At 53.5% G+C, this 21218-nt stretch overlaps 2 long non-coding RNA genes across 2 annotated transcripts; both read left to right on the top strand.

The window, feature by feature from the left end:
• The first annotated feature begins 12105 nt into the window (after nucleotides 1–12105).
• LOC136305466 (uncharacterized) lies at nucleotides 12106–12990 on the top strand. The gene is made up of 3 exons (XR_010725341.1): nucleotides 12106–12239; nucleotides 12348–12426; nucleotides 12504–12990. It is a non-coding gene; the product is annotated as an uncharacterized lncRNA (long non-coding RNA).
• A 57-nt stretch (nucleotides 12991–13047) lies between these two features.
• Nucleotides 13048–14842, top strand: LOC136305464 (uncharacterized). Its single transcript, XR_010725339.1, has 3 exons — nucleotides 13048–13602; nucleotides 14215–14437; nucleotides 14599–14842. It is a non-coding gene; the product is annotated as an uncharacterized lncRNA (long non-coding RNA).
• The last annotated feature ends 6376 nt before the right edge of the window (nucleotides 14843–21218 follow it).

Raw genomic sequence — 21218 nt, 5'->3', positions numbered from 1 at the left:
CTTATTTCCAGGTCACAGGATATACTGAGGCTGAGAGGGATCCTAAAATCTGACTCTCAAGCGGACGGACCGTTTGAGAATCGAACTCAGCACCTTGGCATTACCCGGACTCTGCTCCAAGCAGCTGAACCAATCTCTGCATTATGGGGATGGACCTCCATAGGATGGCAACGCTTGGCCCCACTAAGGTAACTGCAGTGCCGCCTTCTCTGCCAAAGCTGCTTCACACACCAGCCCCTGGAATGGCTCGAGGGCAGAAGTGGCTGGCAGCTCACGACAGCACAAAGCTCTTCCAGTGACGCTGATTTCCTGTCCTTTCCAGGATCTACCCAGCAGCTGCCGTAAAAGTACTCACACAAAGTCTCTTTCCGGGCGGAAAGGAGCAGGACGAGTCCTGAGGCTTCCCTTCTTCCACGGCCAAAGCTCTGCAGAGAGGCAGGGCCGGTCCCACCCGCACAGGGGCGTTTCCTGCAGGTGAGTGTTGCCGGGCCAAACTGATGGCAGCTGCTGAGGCCGGGGCTGCTTTTCTGGCCGGAGGCCTCGGTGCCCCCCCGTGCCGCCTGCAGTGTCCCTCGGGGTTTCCTGCAGGTGTCCCGGGTGCCCGGAGGCGCAGGGAGGAAGGAGGCCGGCAGCCCCAGCGGGGCCAGCAGCCCTGGGATGATGTGCAGGGAGGAGCTGTGCCTGCGGGGCCCCGCCCGTGGCAGCGGCGGCCAAACGCAGGGCCCGGGGCCGGGCTCGGGGCTGGCACGGACACGGCCCCGGGGCTGCCGCGGCTCCTCGGCCAGGGGCTGCTCCCGCCTGGCACGGGGAGATGCTGCAGCCCGGACAGAGGCACCCACAGCCCAAGAGCTCCCCGGGGAACAGCTGGCATTGCCTGGGAACGGCGGCTCGGGCTGTCTGCAGAGGGGCTCAGACAGCAATTCCCACCTCCCGGAGCTCCCACACAGTTGCCAGGGATGTCCTGGCCACCCCAAATCCCCTCCCTTTCAGCCTGAGGACATCACCCGTCGGCAGCATTAAAGCCAAGGCGCTCCTCCCTCACAGAAATTAAATCCAGAGCAACGGCCCTCGGAGATGCCTCAAAATCAAAGGTTTGAGTGGGATGGAGTTTCGTTTGGATGAAGTCTGGACTTTTCCAGGGAGCCGGCCGGAGTGCAGAAGCGATGGAAAGCTTTTGCAGGTGGGTCCCACTGGAGGTGTGCTGAAGGCAGGGATGGGCGTCCCTTGCCTGAGGGAAAGGCACTTGCAGAGGCCACTGCTGGGGCTCGGAAAGGAGCTGAGCTCCTGCAGGGAGCTGTGTCCTCCCGAGGGCACAGGGGCTGCCTCAGCACAGGCCGGCCAGTGCCTTCTCCTGCTCTGAAACATCACCTGGAGCCCGAGCTCAGGGGGTGGCTGAATTCCAGGGAAATCTGACAGGTGACCCCCAGGGGGTGAGGGTTATAATTAACCAAATCTATGGAATAGAAACCTATCCTGTCCCCATCCTGCTGAGCTTCCTTGGAAGCTCTGCTGGTTCCTGACACGTCTGGCATTCAAGCAGCAGCTCTGCGTGGGAATATCCGTGCTCCGTGAGGCACTGTGAGGTTATTGCAGCGGGAACTGAGCAGGGAATTCGGGGCCGTGGGTATAATTCATCTAAACTAGCAAAGGTGACAGTGAACCCCAAATCTGGGCACCACACAGAGAACAATCTTTGTGCTGCCCTGTCAGCTCAAGCCCCTGGGCTGGGAAGTTTTGGGAGTCAAACATATGGAATGATAGAAGTCACAGCAACTGGTGTCACCCCGAGGGACAGTCCAAGTCCCAGACAATTCCTCTGCAGTCCCCTGGGGGGGAAAACACCCTCTGTCTGCCAGGAGCCCTGACTCTGTTTCTCCTATCAGCTGTGTTGGGCTTTAAGAACTTGAAATAACTTTGAAGCCAAAGAAATCACCTTTTCCTTCTGGTTTGACTGTGTTTTTTTGTTGTTTTTTTTTTTTTTTTTTTTCTTTCAGATGCTGGACTTGCTTCTGTGGATGTGTGCTGAGCTCTGGCTGCAGGGGACTGTCAGGCCTGAATGGCTGTGAGTTTGTGTTCTTCTCGCTGGGGAAGCAGAAATAATTATTAATTAGACTGCAGAAATGTTTTCAGAAACCTTTCCCCTTTCCTGCCCTTTGCTGGTGGATCTTCTCTTTCTGCCTTTGACTTTACAAAGCTGTTCCCTGATGTCAATTCCCCTGCCTGAATTCCTTGCAGCTCCTAGCTGGGAAAAACTGGGATGATGTCCTAGGGATGTTCTTAGGGGAGGACAGAGGTGAGATTTTTGCCTGTATTTTTCTAATATTTTCTAAAATTTCAGGGAGCTGCTCCTGCTCCTGCCCCTAATCCTGCTGCTGCTGCACAAGTGGAGCCTTGTCAGCGAAGACCTGCATCTGCAGGAGGCCCCGCAGGCCCTGGCTGGGAAGTGCCAAAACAAAGAAGTGATCAGTAAGTGCTGAACTGCTTCCAGGAGGGCGTATTTTGTTGCAGCCGTTACAGACCAACCGTGTGGTGCTGGTGACTTTGTGTGAGTTGCTTTATTAAAGCCAATCGTTGGTAAGGGTTTTGAGCCTGCCTTGGAGAGCACTTGGAGCTCTTGGTGCCCTGGCTTTCCCCTAGGTGGCCCTGGGGGCGCCCTGGCTGTCCCCTAGGTGTCCCTGGAGTGCCCTGGCTGTCCCCTAGGTGGCCCTTGGGGTCCACGGGCTGTCCACTAGGTGTCCCTTGGGGGGACCTGACTGTCCCTGGGATGCCCTGGCTGTCCCCTAGGTGTCCCTGGGGGTGCCCTGGCTGTCCCCTAGGTGTCCCAGGGCTGCCCTGGCTGTCTTTTAGGTGTCCCTGGGGGTGCCCTGACTGTCCCCTAGGGGTACCTTGTCTGTCCCTGGGGGGGCCCTGGCTGTCTTCTAGGTGTCCCTGGGGGGCCCTGGCTGTCCCCTACGTGTCCCTGGGGGTGCCCTGGGGTGCTCTAGGGGTGCCCCTGCTGTCCCTGGGGGTGCCCAGGCTGTCCCCTAGGGGTCCCTGGGGGTACCCTGGCTGTCCCCTATGTGTCCCTGGGGGTGCCCTGGCTGGCCCCTAGGTGTCCCTGGAGGTGCCCTGGCTGTCCCCTTGGTGTCCCTGGGGGTGCCCTGGCTGTCCCATAGGTGTCCCTGGAGGTGCCCTGGCTGTCCTCTTGGTGTCCCTGGGGGTGCCCTGGGTGTCCCTGGGGTGCCCTTGCTGTCCCCTAGGTGTCCCCGGGGATGCCCTGGCTATCCCTGGGGGGGCCCTGGCTGTCCCTGGGGTGCCCTAGCTGTCCCCTAGGTGTCCCTGGGGGTGCCCTGGCTGTCCCTTAGATGTCCCTGGGGGTGCCCTGGCTCTCCTTGAGGTGCCCTGGCTGTCCCTTATGTGTCCCTGGGGGTGCCCTGCCTGTCCCCTAGGTGTCCCTGGGGTTGCCTTGGCTGTCCCCTAGGTGTCCCTGGGTGTGCCCTGGTGTCCCTGGGGTGCCCTGGCTGTCCCCTAGGTGTCCCTGGGGGTGCCCTGGCTGTCCTTGGGGTGCTCTGGCTGTCCCCTAGGTGTCCCTGGAGTGCCCTGACTGTCCCCTAGGTGTCCCTGGGGGTTCCCTGGCTGTCCTCTAGTTGTCCCTGGGGGAGCCCTGGCTGTCCCTAGGGTGCCCTGCCTGTCCCCTAGGTGTCCCTGGGAGTGCCCTGGCTGTCCCCTAGGTGTCCCTGGGGGTCCCTGGCTGTCCCCTAGTTGTCCCTGGGGGAGCCCTGGCTGTCCCAAGGGTGCCCTGCCTGTCCCCTAGGTGTCCCTGGGAGTGCCCTGGCTGTCCCCTAGGTGTCCCTGGGGGTGCCCTGGGTGTCCCTGGGGGTGCCCTGGCTGTCCCCTAGGTGTCCCTGGGAATGCGCTGGCTGTCCTTGGGGGCGCCGTGGCTGTCCCCTTGGTGTCCCTGGGGATTCCCTGGGTGTCCCTGCGGAGGTCCTGACTGTCCCCTAGGTGTCCCAGGGGGTGCCCTGGCTGTCCCTGGGGTGCCCTGGCTGTCCCCTAGGCGTGCCTGCGGGTGACCTGCCTGTCCCCTAGGTGTCCCTGGGGGTGCCCTGGCTGTCCCCTAGGTGTCCCTGAGGGTGCCCTGGGTGTCCCTGTCAGGGCCCTGGCTGTCCCTTATGTGTCCCTAGGGGTACCTTGTCTGTCCCTGGGGTGCCCTGGCTGTCCCTGGGGTACCCAGGCTTTCGTTTAGGTGTCCCTAGGGGTGCCCTGGCTGTCCCGTAGTTGTCCCTGGGGTGCCCTGGCTGTCCCTTAGGTGTCCCTGGAGGTGCCCTTGCTGTCCATTGGGGGGCCCTGGCTGTCCCTGGGGTGCCCTGGCTGTCCCTGGGGTGCCCAGGCTTTCCTTTAGGTGTCCCTGGGGGTGCCCTGGCTGTCCCCTAGGTGTCCCAGGGCTGCCCTGGCTGTCTCATAGGTGTCCCGGGGGGTGCCCTGGCTGTCCCTTAGGTGTCCCTGGGGGTGCCCTGGCTATCTGTGGGGTGCCGTGGCTGCCTCTGGGGTGCCCTTGATGTCCCCTAGGTGTACCTGGGGTGCCCTGGGTGTCCCTGTGGGTGCCCTGGCTGTCCCCTAGGTGTCCCTGGGGTGCCCTGGCTGTCCCTGGGGTGCCCTGGCTTTCCTTTAGGTGTCCCTGGGGGTGCCCTGGCTGTCCCCTAGGTGTCCCAGGGCTGCCCTGGCTGTCTCATAGGTGTCCCTGGGGGTGCCCTGGCTGTCCCTTAGGTGTCCCTGGGGGTGCCCTGGCTATCTGTGGGGTGCCGTGGCTGCCTCTGGGGTGCCCTTGATGTCCCCTAGGTGTCCCTGGGGTGCCCTGGCTGTCCCTGGGGTGCCCTGGCTGTCCATTAGGTGTCCCCGGGGGTACCCTGGCTGTCCCCTAGGTGTCCCTGCCTCGCTCGTATCCTCGACTCCGCCTCCGGCGCCATGGTGACACCCCTCCCAGTCTGGACCGGTGTGGCCACACCCCCTCCCCTGGGGCCATTAGACCCATCCCAGTACAGACCAGTAAGGCACCGTGTGCCCACCATGGACCCCCACACGCCTGCCAGTTCGTCCCAGTCCACTCCCCGTCCATACCAGTTCCCTCTGATCACCCTCCCAGTGCTCCCAGTCCATCCCAGTCCCGCAGGTGCTGGTGCTTGTGGCTTGATCAGCTGCTGCCTGTCCGCAACGTGGAGCGGGTCAAATGAGGCCTCAGGGGGAGGGGGGGGGCGGATTTTGGGGGGTCCTGGGGGTCCCGAGTTGTCCTGGAGGGGTTTGGGGGGTTTTGGGGGGTCTGCGGGGAGTCTCAAGGGGCTGCTGTGGGTGTTTTTGGGGGGGCTTCGGGAGGTTTGGGCGGCCCATTTGAGGCATCAAAGGAACCTGAGGAGGGTTTTGGGGGCTCCTGGAGGTCGGGGGGGGCCCTGGGGGTGGTTTGGGGGGCACTGGGGGGTTCCAGCCCGTGACCCCCCCCGTTTTTGACCCCCCCCCCCGAGCTGTTTCGGTCTCATCGACGCCCTCCTGAAGCCCAAGGGGGGGTGGGCGCTGGGCCCCCCCCCGCTGCCCCCTCCCCCTGCCACCCCCCGCGACGCCCTGCAGGTGAGGGACCCCCAAAAACCCCTCCCCAGACCCCAAATTCACCCCTGGGACCCCAAAAAACCCCCAAAACCTCTCCCCGGACCCCAAATTCACCCCTGAGGCCCCAAAAAACCCCCAAAAACCCCTCCCCATGAACCCCAAATCCACCCCTGGGACCCCCCAAAACCTCCCCAGGACCCCAGATCCACCCCGGGACCCCCAAATCCATCCCTTGGACCCACAAAACCCCCCAAATCCATCCCTGGGACCCCCCAAAACCTCCCTCCAAACCCCAAATTCACCCCTCGGACCTCCAGAATCCTTCCACAGGACCCCTCAGGGGTCGTTCCCCACGAAAAAGTGCGGGAAACGTGAGGGGAGAAAAAGGGCGGGAAACATGAGGGGAGAAAAAGGGCGGGATCAAGTGGAGGGGATCAATGGAATTTTGGGGGGGGGTCAGCGACGCTGAGGGACGATCAATGGAATATTGGGGGGGCATCAATGACATTGGGGGGGGTCAGTGACACTCGGGTGGGGATCAATGATGCTGTGGGGGGGTCGATATCAGAGGTTATCAGAGGAAATCGCCGCCGCCGTCCTCCCGTGCCCAGAGCCCCGCCAGGACTCCAGCGCAGCTCCGGCTGCAGGCGGAGCAGGAGCGGCTCCTGCCGCCCGCAGCGATCCCGGTCCCGATCCCGACCGCAACGCCAGCCCGGTCCTCAGGCCCCGAGACCCACAGCCCGCCCGCCGAGGGGGGCCGCACCGCTCGGGAGCCGCAGCCGACACTGACAGGACCCGAACCAGAACGCCCGCTCCCATTCCCGGCCCCGCCTGGCTCCTCGCAGGGCCGCGAGCAACCTCGGCTCGGCTCAGCTTCGAGGGGCGGGGCGGGGCCGCGGGCGATGGTCCCGCCCCCATCCCGGGCAGCGCGGGGCGCCGGGGCGGGCTCGGGGCGGAGGCGGGGTGGGCTCGGGGCGGAGCCGGGGTGGAGCCGGGGCGGGCTCGGGGCGGAGCCGGGGCGGGCTCGGGGCGGAGCCGGGGCGGGCTCGGGGCGGAGCCGGGGCGGGCTCGGGACAGAGCCGGGGCGGGCTTTGGGCGGAGCCGGGGCGGGCTCGGGGCGGAGCCGGGGCGGGCTCGGGGCGGAGCCGGGGCGGGCTCGGGGCGGAGCAGGGGCGGGCTCTGGGCGGAGCCGGGGCGGGCTCGGGGCGGAGCCGGGGCGGGCTCGGGGTGGAGCAGGGGCGGAGCCGGGGCGGAGCCGGGGCTCTGTGAGGCGGGGCCCGGAGGCAGCCGCGGCCGGGCAGTACCGGGGGCGCGGCTTCAGGGGCGCGGGGCGGGTCCCAAGTGCACGGCGCCGGGACCCCACCGGGGCGTTCCTCACCGAGCCCATAGAGCAGCAGCTACTTCCGCCACCCTTTTGAATCCCCGCGATTGGCGGGCTCGCTGAGGCATCGGCAGTGCTGATTGGACAGCGGGCCCCGGGAATCGCGCCCGCCCCCCGGCCCGCGCTGAGGGCCCGGGGCCTCCGCCCTCAGACCGGCTCCGGCTCCAACCCGGCCCGGGCTCTGCTCCGGTCCCCCCGGCCCGGCCTGAGGGCCCGGGGGCTCTGCCCCGAGACCGGCCTCGCCCCTCCCCGCCTCGCCTCGTAGTAGATTTCTGTTTGGTTTGTGGGAAGAAACAGTTGTGAGAAGTGAGATTTGTGCTGGAGAGGTGCTGCTGGGAAGAAAGGATGGAGTAAATCTGCTCCGAGGATGTGTGATGAAGAATTCAGGGTAAGGGTTGGGCAATATTTATAAACTGTCTCCATATTTCCCTGTATCTCTGGGTGTTTGGATTTAGCCTGGGATTGTCAGCTAAGTTATAAACAAGCCAACCCGGCTACTGAACTCCCAATGAACGTTTGGAACCCTTGCACAGAAAGACAAGTTAGCAACGATTCCAAAGGAAAAATTGTAAATGGAGGGTAACGATTGCGGGGGGATTTCCTTGGGGATTATGACCCTCACACATACGGAATTTAGGAGGTGGAATCCCAGTTTCAGCCTTGGGCACGTGCAGGAGAAGAGGGGTCGTTATCCCTATCAAGGAAAGCCCAGTGCCCCAGCGCGTCAGGTGCGGACAACGAATTCTCCGGGGATGAGCACGAGTCCCCTCTTCCCCTGCCCCGACACTCGGACTGGCAGCAGCTGCAGGTGAGAGCTGTCACAGGATGGTGAGGGGACAGAGCAGCCCCAGGTGTGACCGTCAGGATGAGGAGGGCAGCAGAGCCGCCACAAGTGTGAGCTGTAAAGGATAATGAGGGGCCGGTTCTAGCCGGGGGCGGTTTAATAGAGGAGCCCGAGTTCACTTTGGCATCGGGCCGTGAGGAGCTCAGCGTGGTTTCTGCGGTGGTGGGAAAGCTTCTTACAGCGCTTGCAGGAGCACGTGGATGTGGGGGGTTTCTTTGTGCCGGACAGCAGTAGCAGGTAAGCCAGCATGGGTTTGTAGGGGAGATTTTTTTTTTCTTTGCAGCTTTGTCTTACTAATTTCTCTGTGGTGCTCCCAGGAAATAAAAGGAGTTATGGAGAGAAAAGGAGTTCAAATTCAGTGAAGAAACTCTTCTTCTGTGGTTGTCAGTATTCAAACTGAAGAAAACTTTCCACCTGGATTTTTAATGAGTTGTGGTATTTCTATGTGGTTTTTATTAAGTATTATGCTCTTGGGTGGCGTGTAGTGTTTTGTCTGATTTTTGATGTTATGTGTAATTTGGTTTTTGAGTGAGGATAACTTTGTTGGAGGGGTTGTTTGTATTTGAGGTAGAATTAATTTAAGTAGCTTTTTTTGCTAGACTTCTGATACGTGGTATTGGGGTTTTGTGTGTGATATGTAGGGATTCAAGTTGGGTAGGGCTATTTTTTCTGTTTAGTGGCTTTGAATGATTTATTGTGTAGCTTTATCTTGTTTGTAGATGGTGTATGGTGAGAGATATGGTTTCTTTTTCGTGTTAGGTTTTGTAGTTTACATGTCGGTCAGAGTATTTTTGAACTGAGTTCTGTTGAATTGTTTTTGGTGAGATACAGTGTTTTTTGAGGGTGTGTTTTCTAAGGTTTACAATGGTGTAATTGGCTGTAGTGTGAGATGTAAAGGAGGTTTTTATTTTTTTGGTGGTGGTTTTTATTATGGTGAGTGTGTAGTATTTGTTTTGATGGGTTTGGGGTAGTGTGATGTAGCTAATTTATTAGGGTTTTCTAATATTTATAATTCAATTATTGTTTATTGTATTACAGGGATTTATTTATTTAGCTTGTTTGGTTTTAGTGTGTGTTCTATAATTATGGAAAATTTGGGAGATGCTGTTTATAGTTGAATGGATCTTTTAGTTTTAGGATTGAGGGGGTTGCGGGTATATATTTTGAAGTTTTTTTGAGGGGATTGGACATGGGGGTTATTTTTATTATATTTGGTAGTTGGACTTATAGTAATAAGAGTTGGCTTTTTTTGCTGCATTATTTTTTGTTTTTTCTTTTCTAGTATTCTTGTATTTGTGTGGTCAGGGTAGTGGTGTTTCTGGTGCAGCTGTAAGCCTCCATTATTGTTTGTGTGTTTTAGGTGGTCCACTGGTATTACAGGGAGACCCCCTCACTGACCGGCCAACAGATCTGCTGAGATTGTACATCAGCATTTGGTTTTCTCTACGGTACCTGACTAAGAGACAGCAGTCTGGTGACAGCAAGGAATTCCCAGAGGTGGAGCTGGATCTCAGCAGTCAAGCTGACGTGGGCAAGGTGAGCAGTGACTGGTGGACAGAAGCAGTTGCTATTGTTCAAGTCTCACTTGCTGGTGCAACTCTAAGCATTCACTGTTCTTTTTTTTTTTTACTTTAGGTTGTCCCCTTGCCAGATGTGCTGGCGCCAGAGGCCAGATGGGTGCAGCATTAAGGTATACTTGTGGCATGCTTCAGTCAGACTGGGGAGGTTGCTGTTTCACAGTAACTCAGCATGATTTTTTGCTTCTTTTGTTTCTTTGCAGGTGCCACTGCTGTCCCAGGCGTGCTAAGGAATAGAGAGAGCCGGTGAGTTGCCCTTTAGGCAGGGTGACCCATAGGTGAGCGATGCGCTCAGCATTTACTTTTTCCTTTTGCTGGGTCCACTCCTGTCAGCCTCTGGAGCGGAGTGAAGATCTGAGGGGGAGCTGGGGCAGCGGTGCAGAGGAGCCCTGGGGATTACTCTTCTGGAGGGGGATAGTCACATTTCCTGTTTTGTGATCCTAGGTAGCGCGAGGAGGTGCGGAGACAAAGTCTGGATACGGCAGCCCCAAAGCGGATGCTGAGAACATGCCTGAGATGCTGAGAACGTTCTGTCGAGGACGGACATTCCACTCGTGTTCCAAAAGCTAAGTGTTGGGGCTGGTGGTCAGGAGAAGGGAAAAAACCTTTTCAGTCCCAGGAGGTGATTTAAAGTTACCTTAGAAGAGAAGGCCCTAGTGGGGTGGTCCCTTCAAAAGTAAAGGGTGAGGGTTTCTCCTCAGCTTCACCAGAGCCTTTGCTGGGCGGGGCAGTTCTGACCCATCTCCATGTTCTAGGGAGCTTCACATTATTGGCCTTCTTTTAGAGTCCACAGGGTTAGGCTGCAGCAGGGGATTCCTGGCCCAGGAGCGTCCTGATTAGGAGCAATGCTAGTTGCAAGGCGTAGGGTTAGTAGGGTTCAGCAGGGGGAGTTTACAGTGGCACACAGAGGCTGAAGGAGGGCTTGAGAAGTAAAGGACTCGAGGTCTAGAGAACACACAGTGAAAATCGGTAGTATAGCCTAGGATACAAGTCAGAGTACAGGTATCCCGGCCCTCACAGCACTGCTGCCAACACTGTTTCCCTGAGAGCAGGTGCAGGCAGCAATCTTAATGCTAGACAATGCCAGAAGTCCTGAGAGGTGCAGGCAGTAACCCTAAGCTAGGGCCAGGCAGGAAGTGACAGTGGTGGGGCAGAGTCCACAGGGTTGAGGTTCACCGGGGATGTCCACCCTGCGTTCCTGTCCTGCTCTAACCGGGGATGCTCACAGCCCTAATGGAGGCCACGGTGGGTGGGCTCGGTGCCAGTAATGCCTCTAAGGCTTTGGCGCTGCGAGCGTCGGCCTCCGAGCTCAGCTGAAGCACGCACGGGGCCCGAGGACCCGGTCCTGCTTAAGAGACGGTGAATAGCAGAGCTGCTGGTTTTTGGCTGATGTGCAGCTAAGATTATGCTTTGATATTTGGTTTTCTTTATTGTAGCTGACTAGGAGACAGCAGCCCAGCGACAGCAGGAATTTCCCTGAGGGAGAGGCGGCCTTCTTTGGCACCCAGCGTGGATTCACCTTCCCAGACGTCTGAGAGATAAGTGGAGGGCTCGGAACTAGGGAGGGGATGAAAGCAGGGTGCCAGGGCAGGGGTCACCGGGAGGGATTTTTTCAGTCGGGTTTGGAGCTGGGGATGTCCCAGATGTGACCCCTTAGGCTACATGAAGGGAAAGTCTCATTCTGAATCACAGGGCTGAGGTGTGCAGGGCAGAGCAGTCCCAGGGTGTGTTGTGTCTCTTGTGCACTCTGTGTCTTTTGGGTGTCTTGTCTTTTCCTTTAGTCCTTTCAGGGGCCTGTCAAAACCTCTGGCATCAGTCTTAGCATTTCTGATCTCTGTGCTCCTCAGCCAGGTGCCTTTGTCTCAGCTGCTTGGACACTCATCAGAATCCATCTCTCTTCACAAGCATCCAGTCCGATGCCTTTTCAGGTCTTGTTCTGAGCTGTACTGACAGCCGTGCACCGCCCTGATCCATTCCGGCGGGTTAGGTCTTGTGAGAATGCAAAGGCAGGTGGAGGATTCTGACCGTAGGATTCTCGGGCATCCATCTCTGCGTTTCTTGGGATAAGTCATCCCGATGGCATCTTGTTCCTGCAGGGTTCTCTGAGCCTGGCCAGCTCACCATCCATCTTACCTCGGTCATCTCATTCCGAGTTCTCTGGACCCTCAGGGTCATTCTTCTTGCCCAGAGTTTTCTGTCCCTGTTGTGTCCCCTCGTTTTTCCTGTGCTGTGTCATGGGTGTTGGTGTGTGTTTGGCCCGGAGCTGCTCTGCCTTGATGCTCAGTCTGGGTGTAGAAGTAATAGGATGAGTCCCGGGGACTTGCATTTTGTGATGTGGGGATGTGGGGTGTAGTTAGACTGTCGAGGGTATTCCTAGATTGGCACAAGATGTGTGGAGCTGTCAAGGTATCCTGCAGCACTCTGACTTTTGTCCAAACTTTCTTTCAGATGCAGAGAGATGAAATCTGTGGCAGAGCCCCCCATCCTGGGTGAGGGGCTCCCCTGAGAAGGTCAGTCCCTGTTTGTGTTTGCAGGGGAGGTGTAAATGATGGCTGTGTTACAGCTCTGTTCTTTGTCTTTATTTTTAGGTGGTAAAGCCGGATCTCAGCAGTCAAGCTGACGTGGGCGAGGTGAGCAGTGATGGGTGGACAGAAGCAGTTGCTATTGTTCAAGCCTCACTCGCTGGTGCAACTCTAAGCCTCCGTTATTGTGCGTTTTAGGGAGTCCACTCGCAGGAGGCCGAGCTCCCCTCTCACCAACGGGACGACAGACCCGCGTCACCTCACCCGTGAGCCCTCCGGGAGCATTCCAGGAGTCTGTGATGGAGCCTTGATCTTCTCCTTGTGAAGGCCCCATCCAGGTAGGCTTGGATAACGGGCGAGGAGTTGAGGTGAGTCAGGGAGGAGAAGGAGGGATGGTCCCCTCAAGTTCCAGCGCTGCCACGTCACCTTGTCTGCTCTTTACCCAGGCAGACCCTGCGACGCCGGCGTTGGCCTCTGAGCGCAGCTGAAGCACGGGGCCGAGGTCACAGGCAAGCTTAGGAGACAGTGAGTAGCAGAATTGCTGGTTTCTGGCTGATGTGCTGCTAAGATTATGCTTTGATGTTTGGTTTTCTTTATTGTAGCTGTGTAGGAGACAACAGCCCAGCAGCAGCAGGAATTTCCCTGAGGGAGAGGCGGCCTTCTTTGGCACCCAGCGTGGATTCACCTCCCTAGACGTCCGAGAGATAAGTGGAGGGCTCGGAGCCAGGGAGGGCTTGAAAGCGGGGTGTGGGATCAGGGGCCACTGGGAGGGATTTTTTGAGTCATTTTTGGTGACAGGGATGTCCAAGATGTGACCCCTTAGGCTACATCAAGGGAAGGTCTCATTCTGGATCACAGTGCCGAGGTGTGCAGGGCAGAGCAGTCCTGGTGTGTGTTGTGTCACTTGTCTGTTGTGCTCTCTGTCCTTTGGGTGTCTTGTGTGTGCTGTCTTTTCACTTAGCCCTTTGAGGGGCCTATCAAAACCCCTGGCATCAGTCTTAGCATTTCTGATCTCTGTGCTCCTCAGCCAGGTGCCTTTGTCTCAGCTGCTCGGACACTCATCAGAATCCATCTCTCTTCACAAGCATCCAGTCCGGTGCCTTTTCAGGTCTTGTTCTGAGCTGTACTGACAGCCGTGCACCGCCCTGATCCATTCCGGCGGGTTAGGTCTTGTGAGAATGCAAAGACAGGTGGAGGATTCTGACCGTAGGATTCTCGGGCATCCATCTCTGCATTTCTTGGGATAAGTCATCCCGATGGCATCTTGTTCCTGCAGGGTTCTCTGAGCCTGGCCAGCTCACCTTCCATCTTACCTAGGTCATCTCATTCCGAGTTCTCTGGACCCTCAGGGTCATTCTTCTTGCCCAGAGTTTTCTGTCCCTGTTGCGTCCCCTCGTTTGTCCTGTGCTGTGTCACGGGTGTTGGTGTGTGTTTGGCCGGGAGCTGCTCTGCCTTGCTGCTCAGTCTGGGTGTAGGGGTACGAGGGTAATAGTCCTGGGGGCTTGAAATTTGTGATGTGGGGTGTGGTTAGACTGTAGAGGGTATTCCTAGATTGCCACAAGATGTGTGGAGCTGTCAAGGTATCCTGCAGCACTCTGACTTTTGTCCCAACTTTCTTTCAGATGCAGAGGGATGAAATCCGTGGCAGAGCCCCCCATCCTGGGTGAGGGGCTCCCCTGACAAGATCGATCGCTATTCAAGGTGAGAGTCACATATTTCACATTTTTTGGCACTCCAGTGCAGGCCACCTGCATTTACAGCTTGAAACAAGTGAGTCCCTTGGTAACCCCCCTGGGCAGCAGCTGGAGCCTGCTCCGGGCTGGGCTGAGGGAGCAAACACTTGTGGCTGACACAGCTCCACACTGAGGGTACTTGGGAAAACACCTGCCTTGTCCTGGATATTTTTTTTTTTGAGCTTTTTACACGGTTTTAATCATCACCTTGGTAAAAATAAATGGTAAGGACTGAAAACATGAGAGGCTGGCAGGTTATGCTCATGAATGAGAACTTTTTTTTTAAATAACTGTGCGGCCTATATCTTAATTTTGAGACTCTCTTTTTTGGCTGACTTTACTGTAAAAAATCTAATTTTAATTTAGCTGCCTCAATAATGTTTTTATTGTACAAATATGTTCTAGCGGCAGGAGCTTAAAGTAGTAACACCAACATGCCACCTCTGGAATAAATCCCTGCGTCTCCTCAGACCTACTGGTTTGCAGTAGAGTTTGTACACCTTTCGCTGCAGCTGTGGTTCTTAATAACTGGAAGTCCATGGATTGCTGGGCGATTCCCATAAGTTCTCCTATTTTGTAGGAGCTGCACGGTGAGGTCAGCCTTCTGAGGGAGGCCCTGGCACAGCTGCCAAGGGCAAGGAACGTGGAGCATCCCGGGGCTTCTCCCACCCGAGTTTCTCCCGGAGCGTGCTGCGTGTCATGCCGGATGTTTAACCCGGGTTTGGGGTGTTCTCCTGCAGTCCCAGCTCTAACTGCTGCCCCCGAGCCCCGGCCTTGCTCTGTCCCAGCACTGAACCTGGCAGGTGGGTGTGCTTTTCCAGCCCTTGAATCCCACGGGCAATCCCAGATTCCCGGAGCTCCCCGAGGCACAGCCTGGCCTCCCTCGCTGGGAGCTGCATTTCAGTCTGCCTGGACCAAGGCCATCCTGTTTGAGACTTTATTCCTGTTGCTTTTCCTCTTGCAGGTAGTTGGCGAAAAGGAGAGAGCCAGTAGGAAGTGAAGCCACTGGAAGGCCTTATCCCAGTCCAAGGTTCCCACTTTTCTTTCTGACTCCTGGATAATTGCCTGGCCATAACTGGACAGAGACTGTCAGTTTGATTTCCTGCCTTTTCCAATAAATCCTTGCTTTCAGCTGGAGTGTATTCCTGGTGTCATCCCCCTCCTCGTCCGTGGATGTGTAAATAAAATTCCTGACTTGCCGAGTCCAATTTTGTTATTGCAGGAAGTGTGGTGCTTTTGTTCCACTGAAACTTCCCAACTCTGCTGAGAGTTTCCTATGTCAAATACAAGTAAGATTCGAGTTTCTTTGCATTGTTACTCCCACAAAACACAGATCATTCTTGGATAGGAGTAGCTGGACCTGTTGAATTTCCACTTCCCTTTAAACTTAGAGCAGAGGAAGCAGATTTAAATTTGTTGTTCCATGAACTTCCACCAACTTGATGACTGTTCCAAAAGTTTGCAGTGTTAGAAATGCCTAAGCTTGTTTTCCAGGCAAGCTGGGATTTAGATGTTATTTCTTCCTTTTATTTGATGTTTTTTCTCTCTCTGATTCTAGTAAGAGAATATATTTTTTTTTCCAGTTTTCCATCCTAATTGGAGTTTTTGTACCTTGTAGGGCACATTTCCAAGGAAATTTACCAAATTCATGTTGGTAAAGCAGGAGCTATTCAGCACCATGCTGCCACTTTTTTCCTTTCAACCCCTTAACAGGTCTCATTCTACCCATACACAGTATTACCAGCAATAACTTGGTGTCGAGTTGTATTTCAGAGGTAGCAATAAAACAAAGTTGACATTTTATTTTGTGCCTCTCTGAACCTCTTTGTTTATTAACAAAGAACTCCAAAACAAAGCAAACAGAAAAACAAAAACCAAAACAAAAGCCCCTACAAACACTGCCCCCCAAGAAAAAACAATGACAGAGAAAACATACCAACATTATTAAAGAAAAATTAAATCTTTACCCCTTAGAAAACGAGGCTAATTTAATTTTAATTCATTGTGGTTCTGATGTGTTAGGTAAATGAATTCATATAGTTTAAAAAATAAACAAGTCAACACAAATTAAATAAATACAAAAATAGAAAAATATAAGTAACAAAAATAGAAATATAAAATACAGTTTTAAGGGGTGAGAAAATCTCTAGAAAAGCTAAAGCTTTTACAGTATCCCCTAAATAGGTGGTACTCTCTTAACTGCTGCAGAGCGTTGAAACAAGCCTAGAGAAGCTTCAGTGTGCACCAAAAGCAGCTGCTGCTATAGGAAACCGGTGTTGTTTTAAGACCTCCCCCTCCCAAGTTCCTTGCACTTTGTGTTCACAGAGAAGTCACACGAGTCCTGATATATTTTTCCTTTCTTCAAGGATGATGACAACAAGAAAAGTCAACTCTTTAATTTTTGCTTATCCCTAGCAAGCAAAGCCCGGTGCCCCAGTGTGTCGGTGCAAACAGTGAAATGTCTGCAGCAAGTTCCCTCTGCCCCGCCCTCACCCTCGGGCTGGCAGCAGCTGCAGGCGTGAGCTGTTAGGATAACGAGGGGACAGAGCAGCCGCAGGCGTGAGCTGTAAAGGATAATGAGGGGCAGGTGGCTCCTGCCCGAGCTGCTTACGCGGGGAGCCTCAGCTCACTCTAGCGTGGAGCTGCCGGAGGGAGCAGCTTCTGCGAGGCTCTCTGGAGTGTCTTACGGGATGATGGCGAGCTCGTCTTACAGAGTTTGGGGGAACCCTCGGATATGGAGTATTGCTTCAGGAGATGCCGAGGGACAAACCTTTGTGCCGGGCAGCAGGAGCAGGTGAGCCGGTGTGGATTTGTAGGGGGGACTTTTCTCCTTTTCCCTTTCAATTTTGTCTTCCCAATCCTTCCCTGGCGTCCCTAGAAAAAAAAAAAGGGGGTTTTGAGGACAAAAGAGTTTAAATTGAGGAAAGAAACTCCTTTTATTGTCTGTGTTCAAACTGGGGGAATCCCCCTTCACCTGGGATTTTAATAAATAGTGGTACTTCTATGCGGTGTTTGTATTACTTTATTACTTATATGGTGCTTTTATTCAATATTGCATTCTTTGGTGGTACATAGTGTTTCATGTTATTTTTTGGTATTATTTATTGCCTGTAATTTGGTTTTTGAGGGAAGGTAACTGTATGGATGGGTTTGTTTGTATTTGAGGTAGAATTAATTTAAGTAGCTTTTTTTTTTTTTTTTTTTTTTTTTTAAAATAGGCTTCTGATACGTGCGATTGGGGTTTTGTTTTTGTTTATTGTATGTAGGGATTCAGATTACCTAGGGCCCGCCTGGCCGGTGGAGGTTTTGTTAGATGCAATTTTAATATTTTTAAAAGTTTTTTTCTGTTTAGTTGTTTTAAGGTGGTTTTCAATAATTTTTTGTGTAGTTTTATTTTGTTTGTAGATGGTGTATGCTAAGGGATACGGTCTATTTATTTCGTGGTAGGTTTCTTAGTTTACATGTCGATCAGATTGTTTTAGAACTGAGTTTTATTGTTGAAATTTTTTTTTTTGGTGAGATATTGTATTTTTAAAGGAAATGTTTTCTAAGGTTTACAATGGTGGAAGTGGCTGTAGTGTGAGGTATAGGGGAGGTTATTTATTTAGCGGTGGCTTTTATCATGGTGAGTATGTAGTGTTTGTTTTGGTGGGTTGAGGTAGTGGAATGTAGGTAATTTTTTTGTGTTTCCTAATATTTGTAATTGGACTATTGTTTATTATAGTAGAGGGGTTAATTTATTTGGCTTGTTTGATTGCAGTATATGTTTTATACTTATGGATAATTTGAAAGGTATTGTTTATAGTTACATTGATTTTTTTGGTTTTGTGTGTATTTATAAGTGGTATTTTTGTTTTGATGGTTTGAGGTTTATGGGTTTCTTGAGTTAGGAATTATTTGTTTTGGTGTTTTTAATTGAAATTTATTTGTGACTTCTTTGTTGTGTAGTTTGATTTGTTTGTTGCTGTCGAGGTTTAGGGTAAATTTGGGAGGAAACCTTTGGATGGGGTTCTTCTGGAAAGTAAACCTAAACAGTCTCATTCTTTTAAACTGCTTTTGCAAAGAACTTCTTTGGAGAAAAGTGGGAAAACCTATTTATTTAACAAACAAAGTGGTCACAAGCATAAAGAATGAATAATATGAAATAATAAAACTTTTTGTTATTTTGAAGCGAGATGGTAACTTCAGAAAGTCTTTGCTGTGGGCTGTAGCTGAGCTCTTTTGGTCTCTTATCAGCTGTTCTGGTGTTGATAAAATGCTCAGGTGCAGGCCCCGTGGGCTGCAGGTGCCAGCTCTCGGCGCTGCTCTGGGTTTTTCAGTCTGCAGCAGGTTTAAACAGTCCTAAGAAAAAGGAAAACAAATAGCGAGGGAACTTCTCTGCCCTAACTAGCTGAAACCAAGAGCAAAGCACATCTTTGTGCTGCAGTCTGTCTGTGCTTGAGCTGAATATACGAGAGAGGGTATTCAGAGGAGTGAAAGTCGTTTTCTTAAAACAAACTGCACCCATTTTCTTTCCTTGCTTAGCTCTCAAAATCAGTCTTAAAGGTCCAGAACAAGCGACTGGGGATACAAGCGGCATAAACTCACCCTAGGGCATTCTATGTCTTATCCCCATATCATAAACTTATCAAAACAAATTGAATTCTAACTCTAGGAACACATATATTCCACACACTTATGTCTTTATAGAAGCAACATACAGCTGTATACAGACAATGGTAGCGATAGTTAATAAACAGTGATGCTTACAGATGGTTCTTACTTAACAGTTAGATTTTCTGGACGTTCACATCCGTGTTGTTTCTTTTTTCTGTGCTGTTCACTATGTGCAACTCGGTTGCAGTCATTTGGCAGTCTAAGGGGAGCCAAGGTTGCAGCTACTGACAGCTTGGACCTGGGAGTAATGTGCAGCAGTGTTCAGAATTGCAAGTGGCAGAAGCCCACTCCCGGGCACAGAGCTCTGTGCAGGAACGGTGGGTCTCTTCTGTGGGAAGCTATACTCACCGACTAAGTTCCTGATGTCAGTTTGCAGAAGGTGTTTGGCAGTCTAAGGGCAGCTAGGGTTTCAGCTTCTGGCAGCTTGGTTCTGGGAGTAATGTGCACTGTTCAGAATTCTAAGTGGCAGAAGCCCACTCCCGAACACAGAGCTCTGTGCAGGAACGGTGGGTCTTTTCTGTGGGAACCTAAACTAACCCCAGCAGGCTCCTGATGTCAGTTTATGGGATGGATTTGGCACTCCAAGGACAGTTAGGGTTCCAGGATCTGGGAGCTTGGATCTGGCAGATGTCCTGTGCTGAACTTAATTTTATCAGGTAGCAGCCCACTCCAGGGCAGAGAGCTCTGTGTAGGAACAATGGGTCTCTTCTGTGGGAAGCTAAACTCACCCCCTAAGTTCCTAATGTCAGGTCGTAGGAGACATTTGGCACTCCAAGGACAGTTAGGGTTCCAGCCTCTGGGAGCTTGGATATGGGAGAAGTGCAGCAGTGTTCCGAATTGAAAGTGGCAGAAGCCCACTCCGGGACACAGAGCTCTGTGCAGGAACGGTGGCCGCTTTTCTGGGGAAAGTAAATATACCTCTCTGGTTCAGATTGTCAGTTTTAAGGAGCCATTTGGCAGTCCAAGGGGAGCCAGGCTTCCAGCTTCTGGGAGCTTGGTTCTGGGAGTAATGTGCACTGTTCAGAATTCTAAGTGGCAGAAGCCCACTCCCGAACACAGAGCTCTGTGCAGGAACGGTGGGTCTTTTCTGTGGGAAACTTAACTCCCCCCATAAGTCTCCTGATGTCAGTTTATGGGATGGATTTGGCACTCCAAGGACAGTTAGGGTTCCAGCTTCTGGGAGCTTGGATCTGGCAGATGTCCTGTGCTGAACCTAATTTTATCAGTTAGCAGCCCACTCTGGGGCACAGAGCTCTGTGCAGGAACAGTGGCTCTCTTCTGTGGGAAACTAAACTCACCCCCCGAAGTTCCTAATGTCAGGTTGTAGGAGACATTTGGCACTCGCAGGACAGTTAGGGTTCCAGCTTCTGACAGCCTGGATATGGGAGAAGTGCAGCAGTGTTCAGAATTCTAAGTGGCAGAAGCCCACTCCGGGGCACAGTGCTCTGTGCAGGAACGGTGGGTCTTTTCTGTGGAAAGCTAAACTCACCCCTCCACGTTCCTGATGTCAGTTTGCAGGGGGTGTTTGGCAGTCTAAGGGCAGCTAGGGTTTCAGCTTCATGGCAGCTTGGTTGTGGGAGTGAGTACACTGTTCAGAATTCTAAGTGGCAGAAGCCCACTCTGGGGCACAGAGCTCTGTGCAGGAACAGTGGCTCTCTTCTGTGGGAAGCTAAACTCACCGACTAAGTTCCTAATGTCAGGTTGTAGGAGACATTGGGCACTCCAAGGACAGTTAGGGTTCCAGCTTCTGGGAGCTTGGCTATGGGAGAAGTGCAGCAGTGTTCAGAATTCTAAGTGGCAGAAGCCCACTCCCGGGCACAGAGCTCTGTGCAGGAACAGTGGCTCTCTTCTGTGGGAAGCTATACTCACCAAGTTCCTAATGTTAGGTTGTAGGAGACATTGGGCACTCCAAGGACAGTTAGGGTTCCAGCTTCTGACAGCTTGGTTGTGGGAGTAATGTGCACTGTTCAGAATTCTAAGTGGCAGAAGCCCACTCCGGGGCACAGAGCTCGGTGCAGGAACTGTGGGTCTTTTCTGTGGGAAACTAAACTCACCCCAGCAGGTTCCTGATGTCAGGCTGTAGGAGACATTTGGCACTCCAAGGCCAGTAAGGGTTCCAGCTTCTGGATGCTTGGATCTGGCAGAAGTCCTGTGCTGAACTTATTTTTATCAGTTCGCAGCCCACTCTGTGGCCGAGAGTTCTGTGCAGGAACGGTGGGTCTTTTCTGTGGAAAGCTAAACTCACCCCTCCACGTTCCTGATGTCAGTTTGCAGGGGGTGTTTGGCAGTCTAAAGGCAGCTAGGGTTTCAGCTTCATGGCAGCTTGGTTGTGGGAGTAAGTACACTGTTCAGAATTCTAAGTGGCAGAAGCCCACTCCGGGACACAGAGCTCTGTGCAGGAACGGTGGCCGCTTTTCTGGGGAAAGTAAATATACCTCTCTGGTTCAGATTGTCAGTTTTAAGGAGCCATTTGGCAGTCCAAGGGGAGCCAGGCTTCCAGCTTCTGGGAGCTTGGTTCTGGGAGTAATGTGCACTGTTCAGAATTCTAAGTGGCAGAAGCCCACTCCCGAACACAGAGCTCTGTGCAGGAACGGTGGGTCTTTTCTGTGGGAAACTTAACTCCCCCCATAAGTCTCCTGATGTCAGTTTATGGGATGGATTTGGCACTCCAAGGACAGTTAGGGTTCCAGCTTCTGGGAGCTTGGATCTGGCAGATGTCCTGTGCTGAACCTAATTTTATCAGTTAGCAGCCCACTCTGGGGCACAGAGCTCTGTGCAGGAACAGTGGCTCTCTTCTGTGGGAAACTAAACTCACCCCCCGAAGTTCCTAATGTCAGGTTGTAGGAGACATTTGGCACTCGCAGGACAGTTAGGGTTCCAGCTTCTGACAGCTTGGATATGGGAGAAGTGCAGCAGTGTTCAGAATTC

This window comes from Chamaea fasciata, unplaced genomic scaffold (genome assembly GCF_029207755.1).
Source record: "Chamaea fasciata isolate MVZ Bird 193981 ecotype frontalis unplaced genomic scaffold, bChaFas1.0.hap1 SCAF_430, whole genome shotgun sequence".
In the NCBI taxonomy this organism is placed as follows: domain Eukaryota; kingdom Metazoa; phylum Chordata; class Aves; order Passeriformes; family Sylviidae; genus Chamaea; species Chamaea fasciata.
This window is presented reverse-complemented; position numbering and strand designations above follow the sequence as displayed.